A 13,822-nucleotide genomic window follows, 5' to 3' on the forward strand; every position below is an offset into this window, starting at 1 on the left:
ATCCTAAGGGGAAGGGCAGTAGCCTAACAATAGAGGCAACTAATGCCATCCATGCTATTATTCACAAAGGATGTATCAGTCGGACAACATCTTTCTTTTGGAATAAATATTTTAAACATCAACTCCAGGAAAACATTTTTAAGTTCTGATTTAATCTCTCTAAGATGATTATCAGCTAATACCATAACAGAGACATTGGGGAAAAGTCATCCGACCCCACAGTCTGCCAGGAGGAAATCCATGGATGTGGCAGGTAGGGTGGTCCAGAAAGGATGTTATGTTCCATCAAAGCAGACCCACCCTAACCTATGACCCCGCTGGGATGGGGCAGCCCTGGTTTCCATAGAAGGTCTCTGCTCCTGCTGCTCCCCTGTGGACTTAGAGCCCTAATGTGACTGGGATTCCATGGTCAAAAGATCAGAACAGAAGCTTCCGAGAAATAGTGCTTATTTCACTAGTGATGTCCTGATGTTGTCACAAAACTCAGGGTGCCACCGATACTATACGTACACACAGCACCCATGCCAATCAAACTCCAAGACCACCAAGGACTGCCCAGCCTTGCTGAAGGTTAATGTCACACTGCATTACACAGGAAACCTCTGAATGTTCACAGAAACCAAGGTAGAGTCAGAGCAGGGAGAGGCAGTCTACCCTTTTCCACTATCCTTTTCTGTGTACTCCATGAAGGTGAGCTTTGTTCTGGTGCATCCCCAGGGTCCAGAGGAACATCACAGGCACTCACATTGTTGAATGGGTAAATGAATCAATGAATGAAGGTTGGGGATGTGTTATTATATAATTCCAATAGTGCAAATCTCCAAGGCTCAAGTCACCTCTATCTCTTCCTGATCCCTGAAATGAGATGTCTTCCCCTCAGATCCCCCAGGAGGGGCCTGCTTGTTCCTCTCCTATGCCAGTCTTGTCAGACTTATGTTGTGATCAGTTAGTTCTTAGGATTTTCCTTTCCAAAATAAAATGCAAAAAGCTAAGAACTGAGCCTGCTTTACTCGTTATATCCACTGCAGCCAGCCCAATGCCTCCATGCAGTAGGTGCACAATAAATACTTGTGGGTCTGAATTGGTGACACATTTTTTCTTCAATTCTTTTTGGAGCAACAGGGTTTGCAGAGAAAAGCTCACTTGTATTACTGAGCAGAAGATTACAGTCAATCAGTGTAGCGTTTTTGTTAAAATCAGGTTCATAACTACCTTGTAGTAGGAAGAACTGCTATAAAATAATAAGATGATACTTCAGTAAGAGGATCCACGTTCATTAATGTCTGATGTTCTGCCAGAAATGAAAAGCATTTTTAAATCAATTTATCAAAATATAAACACTTAATGTAGATATATATGCATATATGTATGACTAGATTTACTAATAGGCTTTCCCTGTCTTTGAGGTAAGAAGAGATAAAAATAAAGTGGCATATTGCATTGAACAAACGGCGTATGGCATGCTTTATAAATACACACACTTTGTCTCTCTCTCCTGCATACACACAAACCCCAAACTCTGCCTTTCAAGATACTGGCCTCTTGCCCTAGTTGGAGGCGGCTGAAAGGAAACCCTCGCTGCCTTACAGACTGTCTGGGGCAGCTCCCCCATTACCCACAGCCAGGAGGGCACCTTTGCTAGCGCCTCGGACGCAGTCAGACACTGTCACTGCCCCTTTCCATGGCCACGGGAGGTGCTCTACCCACGTTAGTGGCGCCCCACGTCTGGCCATTTGCTGGGCCTCAATCCAGGCACCCAACAAGGCCATGGATGGTAACAAGCACTCATCAAAGTCTCTGTCAACAGAATCCCCTGCTTTTCTGTCTGGCCCTGGAAGTTAGCAAGCGAGAAATGAAGCCCTGAAGGGCAGCCGGGCCATTCTGAGAGAGGTAAGCCGTCAGCGGCTGCATTGCGCCAGGCTTTCATTTCTGCCTGGGATGGGAACCTGTCCTTTGAAAGAAAAAGGAAAGAAGAAAACTAACATTTACCAATTTCCTAGGAAGATAAAACAGATTGACTTTATAACAGTACTGTCAGGTATTTATTCCCTTCTAAAGTTTAGCTTTTATTTTTATCAAAGTTCTACTTGCACAGATTTGAAGGGTCAAATAATTCTCAGGACTTTTCCTGAAAGACAGCAGCCCCCATCCCCTGTCCTGCCACAGTCTGCCCAGTCAGCCTACGGGGGACCTGTTTTCAGTTCTTCTAGTTGGTTCCTTTGGTGGGTCTCCGTATCTTTAAACAAGCTATTTTTCTTGCTACTTCTGGTTTGTTATTTGTTTTAGGCATTGCCTCTGCATCACAGAAGAAAAGCACTTAGCTGTTTCACACCTCACACGTCACACCTCCTGCCCCATGCCTGTGCCCAGATCTTCCTGATATGGGCATGCTGAGATTCCCGTCACATCACCATTCACACTGTTACCTGTCTGGGTCACTACTGAGCTCCACAATGGACTAAGATGACTTCTTTTCTGTGCAATGTTCTGTTTTCCCTAGCTTTCTCAGCTGTGTTCACTTGTCATCAGCTTGGTTTCTCCCGCTGTGATGGGGACGTGAGGCGTGGTATGCTGGTTATGAGTGCGGACTCTCTGGATTCGAATCTCAGTTTTGCCACTTACCCACTATGTAATTTCGGACTAATGATTAAGCACGGAGTGCCTTGATTCTCTCATTGAGAAAAGGAGGGTAATGATTACTTATCTAATAGGGTTACTATCAGGATTTAACCATTAATACAGATATGCTTAAAACGGTGTCTAACACACAAGGAACACTCAATCCATATAAGAGGTCATGGTTGTTGTTAGGTTTGCAATTACTTAATCTTGAAGCGTCCCTGGAGCCTTCAGATCTGCTCCAGTCTGAACAGATCCCCCTCTGATGACGACGGCACAGCTGAGGCTTTGGGATGGTTCTTGCCTTGCTTTCGTCTTGCAACTCCTATTTCGTGGATCTTGTCTTAGCTCATTTCTCATTTTGGTGGAAACACCTTGCTTTTATCCCCTCCCGAGAATAAACCTCCAGACTTCTACCAAGATGAAGGCTTGCTGGTGACTGGCAGAGTGGTCCTCATGCTACACATAAGTGAGGAGAAAACTGAAGGCTCTGCTCCTCAAACACATTTTCACCAGATAATCCTGTGTCAGCCCTACTTCAAGAGGAAGCTGGTACTACTAATTCCTGAGTCTTCTGGGGGTTTGTAGTTCAAGTTGGATTACCTCTTGACTGTCCCCCTGCCAACCTGGATTTCAGCTTTCTTGGGTCTACTGAAACCTAACCACTCCCCTTCTCCATCCGCTTTTCAGCTTCTAAAATGATGTTGCTGATGTCTCCTCTTACCTTCACTTAGTCCCTAATTACTTTATGCCCAAGGGAAAAAACCCAAACCCTTTACTGTTACCGTATTGAGAGGCAACTGAGGTTAAAGCTTAGGTTCAATCTACCATCTTCAATTAAAAGTCTATTAACCCTCCATCTTACTGGCAGAGTAGCTGAGGTACCAGGAGAGGGTAAATACTTGGTGGAAGCTTGCAAAACCAGTAAGAAATACAATCAGAAAGTGAACTCAGGATCAGGTTGGCTTCATCCTAAACTCCAACCCTTTCCCTTGGAGCACACTCCCTCTCCAGGGAATCATGGGGCCTCTTCCAGTAGGAACCGTTTATTAGAAATGTGTTCCATTCTGACATTAGTACCAGGATAACTACCATTAGACTGAAGATTCACGTGACATCTCTCAGCCTACTACTGGTACTACACCGCATTCCATGCCCCCCTCCAGAAGCCCCTGCACTTTTGCTCCATGAATTCTTTCAAAACCCCAGGCTCAGTCCTCTGACCTCAGTTTGAAAGGGCTCCTAACAGGAAAGGGAATGGGTCCAGCACTAGGGCCCTATGACTGCCAACTGTCACCGTTCCCAATGATCCAAGTACTTGTAGGAAATCTAAGAAGCCCATTCTCAGAAAAGTCTGGGGTCTTATTATCAAAAAGGCAATGAGAGGGATACTTTCAGGCCTCACTCACCAACAGTGACTGGTTTCAGCTCATGAGCAGTCCTGGACCACATCTGCCACACTTGGCCTGTGGGTCTCCATCAGTCTTAATCTACTACACAGCCCAGTAGATAAGATACAGAGTCTAGAATCACATGGGCAGGGGGTTCAATCCCAGCCTTGTCACTTATCTGCTTGTATGGACTGAGGACAAGTCACTCAGTTCTCTAAGCCTTGATTTTCTCATCTATAAAATGGTAATAGCTGCGGTATTCACTTTGTTGAGTTGCCATCAGTTTAAATGAGATATTGTATGTTAAGCATTAAGCATAATATCTGATCTGGTGCCAGGTAGGGTGAACAACACACGCATCTTGCATGGTGTTCCTGGGAATGAAGCCCCCAGCAGCCTGCACCCTCAGCTCCTAGCCCTGCATGTAAACATCGAGGGTCACCAGAAGCTGGCCTCAAGGTTCCAGGGTTGCTCCCAACCACTCAGATCCTCCAAACAATGTGTACTGGGGACAGAAACTTTGGTTATGTAAAAGTTTAAAAGAGTGAAGTGATGCAAGCTACTTTAAGGATACCGGAGATAAATGATCTATTTATATTTTTATGGTGAAGACATAAATAGAAAAAAACACAGCACCCAAAGAAATGTTCCTTAAAATATATGTACAGCATGGAAGAGAGATATATGCACAGAACAAACAGATGCTAACTATATACCTTTTCACATCAGCCATAACTCTGCAAGACTCATTAATTCAAGGAGATTTACCAAGCACCATTATAATTTAAAAAATTAACCCCCTAACAAATTGCAGCACGCTGTGCTTTGGTGACTTTTTACAGAATAATGAGGAACTCCCAAATCCCAGCCTTAACTATTGACCCACAGACATTATAAACATACATGACAATGTTGTTTTATACTGTGTGTTTATTCATTCAACAACTATTTATTGAGCGCCTACTAAGTGCCAGGCATTGTCTGGGTCCTGGGGACGGAGCATGCATAATGGAGACAAAATCCTTGTCTCCACAAAGGGTGTTTGCTAGCTATGGGAGACGGGCACTACACATGCTAATACATAATATTTTTATATAACTGGAAATTACTATAAAATAATAGTGGAATTAAATGAAACACTTTAAATAAAGACAGTCGGGTAACCCAAAAATCTAGCCTTTGGATTTGAATGCTATGAAATGTAGATGGAAAGACAGTGAGAAAAAAAAGAGATTATAAAAAGGAAAAATTTGGCATCAGAAAGGAAGCGAAGGAGCTCTGAGGCTCATCAAATAGGAACCCAGGAAGAACACTCACCTAGAGACCCTGGGTCAAAACACCCTGGTTTCCTCCCTCTGCCCTATAGGGAATGGATCCTGAGTGCAGGGAGAGGGAGGCCACCCTTGGGTCCCATTCAGGACACAGAAAACCCTGACATGTAGCAACCCAGGTAGGGAGAGAAACAAGCTGACCAAGGGGAGTTGATGGGGTCACAGATGACACGGAGATATGAGGGGACCCTATATTCTGTTTTTTTTTTTTTTGAGGCTAGTCTTGCTTTGTCGCCCAGGCTGGAGTACAGTGGCGCAGTCTCAGCTCACTACAACCTCTGCCTCCCGGGTTCAAGCAATTTTCCTGCCTCAGCCTCCTGAGTAGCTGGGATTACAGGCACCTGCCACCACACGCAGCTAATTTTTGTAATTTCAGTAAAGACGGGGTTTCACCATGTTGGTCAGGCTGGTCTCAAACTGCTGACTTTGTGATCCACCCGCTTCAGCATCCCAAAGTGCTGGGATTACAGGCATGAGCCACCTCACCCGGCTGGGGACCCTGTATTCTTGCCAGCAAGTGACAGCAGGGAGTGAGGGCTCCATGCAAGAAGCCAGCCCTGTTTCTAAAGTTTGAAGAGGCGTTGATGTTGGCAAATTGGCAAAGGAAGCTGGCTGGCTGCTAAAGGACATGAGGTTATTGTGTTCAACGTGAAGAATTTACTCCCGTTTGGAGTATGTGACTTCACTGAAGGGAAATTCTCTGGAATTATCTTAGGTCTTGCAGACTATGTACAAACCAAACAAAAGTATATTCAAAAGTGTATTTGTTTACAATGAGAAACATAGCTGTCATTGAGGCCAGAGGCAGTGTGCCTGGTGCTTCATGTATATTAATTTATTGAATTTTCATGATAACCTGAATGTAGTAGACAATATTATTACCTCCATTCTACAGATTGGGAAAGTGAGGCACAGAGAAATTAAAATAATGGTGACTGAATACACAGGTGTGATTCAAACCATGGCAGTATGGCTCCAGATTCTACACTCTTAACCATTGGGTTATGTGCTAATTACAGGAGATGAAAGAAGGAGGAGGATTTAGCAAGTGGTTTGGGTCACTGGCTGTGTGGTATCAGGCACTGATGATTCTGTGGAAGTTCAAGCACATGTTAGCATTTCACCTGCGTTTCTCAGTCCTTTCCCCATCACCAGGTTTTATTTTGAACCTGTTTTGCTCTGTTAATTTCAAGGTGTGATGCTTGACATATAAAAGACAAGCTTCTCTTACCTTTTGAATGAAGAAGGCAGTGATTTGAGTGAGTTTGATAGAATAAGTCATATATTTTCCATTTTGATACAGAAATCGTAAGTGATCAATCAATTGCCAAAGCTTTTTAGCTAACTCTAGTCAATACGTAGGCAGGAAACATGCCTCCCAGGCCCAGGCTGGTAAACGTGAACATGCTCTACCTTTCCTAGCTCATAATGTTAGTTTATATTTTATTTTGAGGACATGGTTGATTATGTTAAATTCTAGTTTTAGTTCTATGTTTTCCTTCTCATCTTCTCAGCCCTAAACTTTGGACCAATGCATTCAACAAATATATTTTGATTATCTGATATGTACCAAACTACACCAAGGGGACAGAGACGAATGAGACACTGGTTCCTCCAGGAAGAGAGGCGGGAAAGTGGGAGGAGGCAGGAAAAGGCAGATTGGCCTAGACTCAGACTCATGACATGAGACGGGATGAAGGTGAAGTCCCTCCCTGACAAAAGAGTAGTAAGCAACAGCAGACAATTCTACCTTTACCGTTGGTGAGGAACACAACAAATCAACAAAAGAAAAAATACATTTGGGCCATTCATTTTCATTCTCCTGTTCCTAAGTTCTAAACTAGGACCTTGTCACAGCTAATAATAAGCAAAGGGGACATGGAAGGGTTCATCTCACCTCACTAGATATTCTCCAATGAAAATCTTTACAAGGAGCTAGGAAAAACAAAATATAGTTAGTCCTCCATTCCATGGGTTCCATATTCATGGATTCAACCAACTATGGATCAAAAATATTTGGAAAAAAAAAAAGGATGGTTTGGTCCATACTAAACAGGTACAGACTTTTTTCTTGCCATTATTCCCTAAACAATACAGTACAGTAACTATTTACATAGAATTTCCATTGTATTAGGTATTATAAATAATCCAGAGATGATTTAAAGTATACAGGAGGATATGTGTAGGTTGTATGCTAATACTATGCCATTTTATATCAGAGACTTGAGCATCCCTGGATTTTGGTATCTGCTGGGGGTCCTGAAACCAATCCCCCATGGATACCAAGGTCCGACTACAGTTACAGTAAACAGATTCATAATACACACCCTACTAGGCATTCTTTGAAAAATCTCTCCTCTTTTCAAAAGTCGAGGGGCTGTGAAATCCAAGGCTGTGGCGCACAGACCACAGGCTGGAAGTGCTGGAGTGGACCATGAAACTGTGTGATCACACTGCCCTCGCCGCACAGGTGGGAAGCAGGTTCAAAGAGGCTGAGTGACCTGCCCAGGGTCACACCGCAGCTGGTTAGTCAGAACCACTACAGCCTGCATACGTTCTTCTTTAACCTAATTCTTGGTATAATACTACAGCCTGGATGTGAGGGCAGCATTAGACACACTCGGAAAACAGTGAGAGGCCACGGCAGTAAGAATGTCATTAAAGTCTTAATTAAGGACACACGTGACGCCAAGCAAACCTCCCCATTTTTACCTTGTATCTCCCTGCTGTTCCCTCTCTGTCGTCTTAGTTCTAGCTTCTTATTTAAAAAAACTCATCCTTATTGTGATCCACCAAACCATAGGAGACTTACACTGAAAAATGCCCCTTCAGTCCTAAAAACAGGATGGCTTCCTGGCATCGCTCTCGTCCCTACCTCCGTCAAACTAAATAAAATCATGTAAAAATGCCTCACTTTTTGAAGGGGGTGTGAGACAACCAATTGCCACATGGCACTAAAAATGGTAACGCTGAAAAGGTTCTTTGTTGAAATGCATGGCTTATTTATCCTACAGCGTCTAGAAACATATGAGGCCTATGCAATTAATTTTAATATTTCACCTGTGCCAATTTGTCAAAGCACCAGGTCAACTGAATGCAGCCGGCTGTGCCAGACAATCTATTTGCCAAGACAAAGGCAGGATCCGATTGGATCCAAGCCCCCCAGTTCTCAGGGCAGGCCACCTTCTTAAACCCGACAGCCTTCACACGCACCAGCTGCATTTCTGCAGCAGTTCACGCACACAGAGGAAGTTTCAGAGGATGGAGAAGCGAGAAAATGGCTATGTGGCCCTAAACAAAAGGCACATCTGCTCTTCTGCATGTATTTCCGTCATTTCTAAATGAATCTGTGAAACCTGGCCTGACTGTGTGTGGGGACAGAGGAGGAGCTTGGCACTTGTCCCTCATCCCTTAGGGTTTGTTAATCTCTTTATACTCTCTTCCAAGGTAATATTCAAATCAACAACACAGCTCAATTTACTTTGCTTGTGACTCTAATTGAATAAATCTAAAATAACAACAGACGCACTGGCCCAGAGCCTTGGCCAAATTTTTCCTTAGACACTTAAAGCACATTCTGGCTGTTTTAATTCTGCCTGCAAGCAGGTAAATGCACACTCGTCCAGGGCCTAATTTTACACCAGAGGAGGAATGACTGACATTTTGTCTACTATTTCCAAGGTGGCTAATATGTACTGATGGGTAGAAGCTTTGCAGGAGAAGTTTTTTTTTTTGTTTGTTTTTGTTTTTTTTTGCTAAGAAAAACTTGAGCATTCTTGAAAGTGGGGAGAATATTCTCATCCAAGTTGGTGAGCTGGCCTTTCACACAGAGATGTTTCATAAGGTACTATTCTGTGCCTGAGTATCACTTCTTCAGAATCATAAGGGCTGAGTCGGCTCTGGGAGTTTGCTAAGTCTCTTTTCTAGGTTATGTTTAGGTGAGTCTTCAAAGATCCTGAGTGAGCAGCTATTTCCATTTGTAAACATATCCAGAGAACCACTGCTCTAATAAGCCTGCCACTCATTCTAGTTTCTCTCAATCATTTTGTAGAGGGTAACAATTTTAAAAACTGTGGGGGAGGGGGCCGGGCGTGGTGGCTCACACCTGTAATCCCAGCACTTTGGGAGGCCGAGGCGGGTGGATCATGAGGTCAAGAGATCGAGACCATCCTGGTCAACATGGTGAAACCCCGTCTCTACTAAAAATACAAAAAATTATCTGGGCATGGTGGCACGTTCTGTAATCCCAGCTACTCAGGAGGCTGAGGCAGGAGAATTGCCTGAACCCAGGAGGTAGAGGTTGCGGTGAGCCGAGATCGCGCCATTGTACTCCAGCCTGGGTAACAAGAGCGAAACTCCGTCTTAAAAAAAAAAACAAAAAAAAAAAAAACCAAAAAAAACGTGGGGAGTAGGAGTGCAGGCTGAGCCTTAGGAACATGGCAAGATAAGTAAGCAGCCCATGATAGTTTAGAACAGGCAGGTCAAACTTCAGAACGTCCATGCTTTCCTCTGGAGCATATCACCTAACAAGAATGTTTTTGAGGTGGCTCATGCCTGTAATTCCAGCATGCTAGGAGGCCAAGGTGGGCTAAAGATGCTGAGTATGTTTTTAAGGTCATGCGAATAAATCTGCTGGCATTCTTTCAGCTGTCTGAAGACAAGAGTTAAAAGGAAACAACAGGCTGAGCCCAGTGGCTCATGCCTGTAATCCCAGCACTTTGGGAGGCCAAGGTGGACAGATTGCTTGAGCTCAGGAGTTCGAGACCAGTCTGAACAACAGGGTGAAACTCCATCTCTACAAAATGCGAAAGCAAAAGAGCCCCCAAAAATTAGCCAGGCATGGTGGTGAGCACCTATAGTCTGAGCTACTTGGGAGGCTGACATGGGAGGATGAGCTGAGCCCAGAGAGGTCAAGGCTGCGGTGAGCTGTGATTGTACCACCCAGACTGGGTGACAGAGGGAGATACTGAGAAGAAAGAAAAGGAAAGAAAAAGAAAGAAAGAGAGAGAGAGAAAGAAGGAAGGAAAGAAGGAAGGAAGAAAGGGAGGGAAGGAAGGAAGAAAGAAACAAGGAAGGAAGGAAGTAAAGAAGGAGGGAAGGAAGGAAGGAAGGAGGGAGGGAGGGAGGGAGAGAAGGAAGGAAGGAAGGAAGGAAGGAAGGAAGGAAGGAAGGAAGGAAGGAAGGAAAGGAAGGAACATGATTGGTACCTCTCCAAGGTAGGAAGGAACCTGCCAAGGGTGGCCGTGCTATGGCTAGGTGGTGATGGTGCTGTGGCAGTATCTGCTGTCTTAATGACAAATGAAGACATTCCTGCTCCTGAGTGTGCCCCACAGGTGCAGGGCCATCACAGTGAGCATGTCTGTTTGTCAGTGTGTAAGCCTGTTCATTACACCTGCATCCAACACTTGTCAGAGTTTGGAATCTTCTTCTCATTGGTACAGTAAATGCACCATTAAGCACTGTCAGGCCAAAGGCCTCTTCTAGCTTCTCTACAGAGACCAAGTAGGCTTTGCCTTCTCAATAAGCCTGCCACACACTTGACTCTAGCCCCTCTTCAAGTTTTTCTTCCAGGTAGAAATTCCAAGTCTTTCTTTCCCTTTGCAGGTCTTGGTGTCTCATGAAGACCAGGTACAATGACTGCTCAGGCTGGTAGACTATGGACCAAGCAGTTTGTGCTTGGAAATTGGCTCCCAACACTGGGAAGTCTGGTCAGAAGGTGTAATCTTAGCAACCCAAATCCACCTCTGGTACAGAGCACCTCTGAAGTCAAGCTCATGCTTCAGTGAGAGCCAGCCAGTTGCCCTATCTTTGTATACAAGGGCAGCATGTGATAAGTTACCTTAGCATGGCTGCTAATGCCACCACCGACACCTACCTAGCAGAGAGAGGAAATCCTTACCTAGTGAATGAACGAATGTCGGCATCACTACCTGGAGCAGGCCTCTGTGCTGATTAAATATCATAGCCTGTACATTTTGGCTCCTATTTGGGGTTTTTCCTTTTTATATTCGTCTTCTGCCCTTCTGAGCCCACATCTTGTTTCTAATCACAGCTCGGAGTGAAACACGTGTAAGGTAATTACTCCTCAGTGTGCTGTGGCAGCGCTCATTGATTAGAAATTGTTTTCACAGGGAACACTATAACAAGGAGTTTTGATCAAAGGTGGATTATTATTTCAGTTCTTTGTCTCACCCATGTATATTTACTCCCTCCTTCTAAAAGAAAATTTGTGCACGTGAAGATAGGTGCTAGGGGCGTTGGAAGAGTTTTTAGAACGAAGCTATTTATTCAAGTAATCTCAAGTACATATTTCTTTAATTTACTAATCGAGTTTTTTCCTGAAGCTCATGCTCTGAACCCTTAATGTCATTCTCTTCCATCTCATCTCTCTGGGAAGAGGCTGTGTTCATGTCCAGATGTCCTACATTGCAGGGCCAGACCCCACCACAGCGAGCGTGAACACACTTCATCAAGGCTCCAGTGGCTGGGGGATCAGGACCCAGTGGGCTCCTCGAAAACATCAAATGGTCTGTGGGGGTTTGATGAGTCCGGCGAGTTCACTCACAGGTCCTGTCTTTCTGTGCCTGCCCTAAAGGGAACTATACTCTTAAAATGGTGAGCACCTACACCACACAAGGCATTTCAAGTGTGTCCTTCTTTTAAGCTGTTTACAGCTATATAAATTATTCTCTTATGGAATAATGGAAAGCAGGCATCTAAGGTCTGCAACAGAAGCTGAGGTGAGATGCACAGGAGGAAGTTCAATTTTTTTTTTTTGACATTTAAAAAATCATCTATTCTTCTTCCTGAGATGCTAGGTTGGATTCCACATGCAATGGGGAAGACAGGGTATGCTCCGATGCCAAGTCTCAATTGCTGCTTTAGATGGAGAAAGAATAACTCAAGACATTCCAAAAGGTTTTAAAATTACAATTTTTTTTTTAGTAACATTTTTACCTTGGCATAAGGTATCATTAGTCCTTAATCCAAGCAATCAGAAAGCTTAAACAACAGACAAGAAACTTAACCAAAAAGTCATATCGGGGATTTACAGTACTCAGAAGAGCACTTCCCATGGATTGTCCTGGATCAATGCAGCTCAAGCGTAAGTCCATCATTCTACATTTATAGTGCTCTAGAGGAATAAACCTATTCCTCCCAAAATGATAAGCTTCAGGAGCCTAAAATATGTATTACGTATGTGTATACATATACATGTATGCATGTGTTATGATACAAACAGACACAAACATACACATACATATATGTATGTATGCACCTATGTAATATTAGTGTGAGTCCTTGGCTAAGGAGATCTTATTCATTCAGCGAATATTCTGATTGTGCAATCATTATGGTAAGTACCATGAATAACATCAACAGTTTCCTACCCTCAAGGAGTTAACAGTCTAGCGGGAGGGGCACAAAAGGAGTAAGTGTCAAACAGCAGCTTTCTGATGGACCTATACGTAGGTATGGTGACCACGAAGGACGACGACCTTGGAGGACAGGGGCACCACAAATGCTTTTCTAAAGAAGTAGCCTTGAGAAGCACCTTAGAGGTGTTTGCCCAGAGACCTCTGTGTATGAGATCTTTGATACGTGGTTATCTTCAATGCCCTGCTCTTGGTATAGTAACTTATCAATAACCATTTAGGGTATGCAAACATCTTCTATATTAGCTCACAGGGCTGATGTCAATCCTGAGTTTCATCACCTGCCCTTGGCATCCAGTGAATGCCACCTGGGTGCTTTCCTTTAGAACTGCGGACATGTGAGGCCAGGCATGGTGGCTCACGCCTGTAATCCCAGCACTTTGGGAAGCCGAGGCGGGTGGATCACCTGAGGTCAGGAGTTTGAGACCAGCTTGGCCAACATGGCGAAACCCCATCTATACTAAAAATACAAAAATTAGCTGGGCGTAGTGGTGGGCACCTGTAATGCCCGCTACATGGGAGGCTGAGGCAGGAGAATCACTTGAACCTAGGAGGTGGAGGTTGCAGTGACCCAACATTGTGCCACTGCACTCCAGCCTGAGACTATGTCTCAAAAAAAAAAAAAAAAAAAACACACACACACACAAAACTGTGGACATGTGAAATGGACAGTGCAGCGTAGGGTGGAGCTTCACTGGAAATGCCTGGCAAACTGGATCAATTGGTGCCCTTGCCTCTCAGTGCCCTGTGATGGCATGCCCCTGTGAGCAAGCACACCCAGGGAAGTGAAGAGTGTTTTGAAAATAAAGACAATGTTGTGGAAGAGCTCTTTGCTATTCTCACAGTACTCCTCTTTCCCACAGGAGGACAAGCTGGCCTCTTCTCCAGCCTGCACTGGGAGCAGGGCATGGGGGGCTTTGTCATGAAACCTTTGCCATTAGCATAGCCATGTCAACCTAAAGGAAGAAACTGAGGCAAAATCAATAGGAGGGGAATTTATTGGGGCCAAGATAAGAACAGCTTCTTAGAATACTCATATCCAAGT

At 44.2% G+C, this 13,822-nt stretch overlaps 1 protein-coding gene and 1 long non-coding RNA gene across 5 annotated transcripts in view; both read right to left on the reverse strand.

Moving 5' to 3' along the window:
* FARS2 (phenylalanyl-tRNA synthetase 2, mitochondrial) overlaps positions 1-13,822 on the reverse strand; it is a 523,925-nt gene that overhangs the window by 113,150 nt on the left and 396,953 nt on the right. The gene's annotated exons all lie outside the window — the stretch shown is intronic.
* Positions 9,096-10,103, reverse strand: LOC116531376. The gene is made up of 2 exons (XR_004260395.1): positions 9,743-10,103; positions 9,096-9,411 (listed from the first exon to the last, which is right to left on the reverse strand). It is a non-coding gene; the product is annotated as an uncharacterized LOC116531376 (long non-coding RNA).

The sequence above is a fragment of the Sapajus apella genome, unplaced genomic scaffold (genome assembly GCF_009761245.1).
Source record: "Sapajus apella isolate SASKATOON/1434 unplaced genomic scaffold, GSC_monkey_1.0 scaffold70, whole genome shotgun sequence".
Lineage (NCBI taxonomy): Eukaryota > Metazoa > Chordata > Mammalia > Primates > Cebidae > Sapajus > Sapajus apella.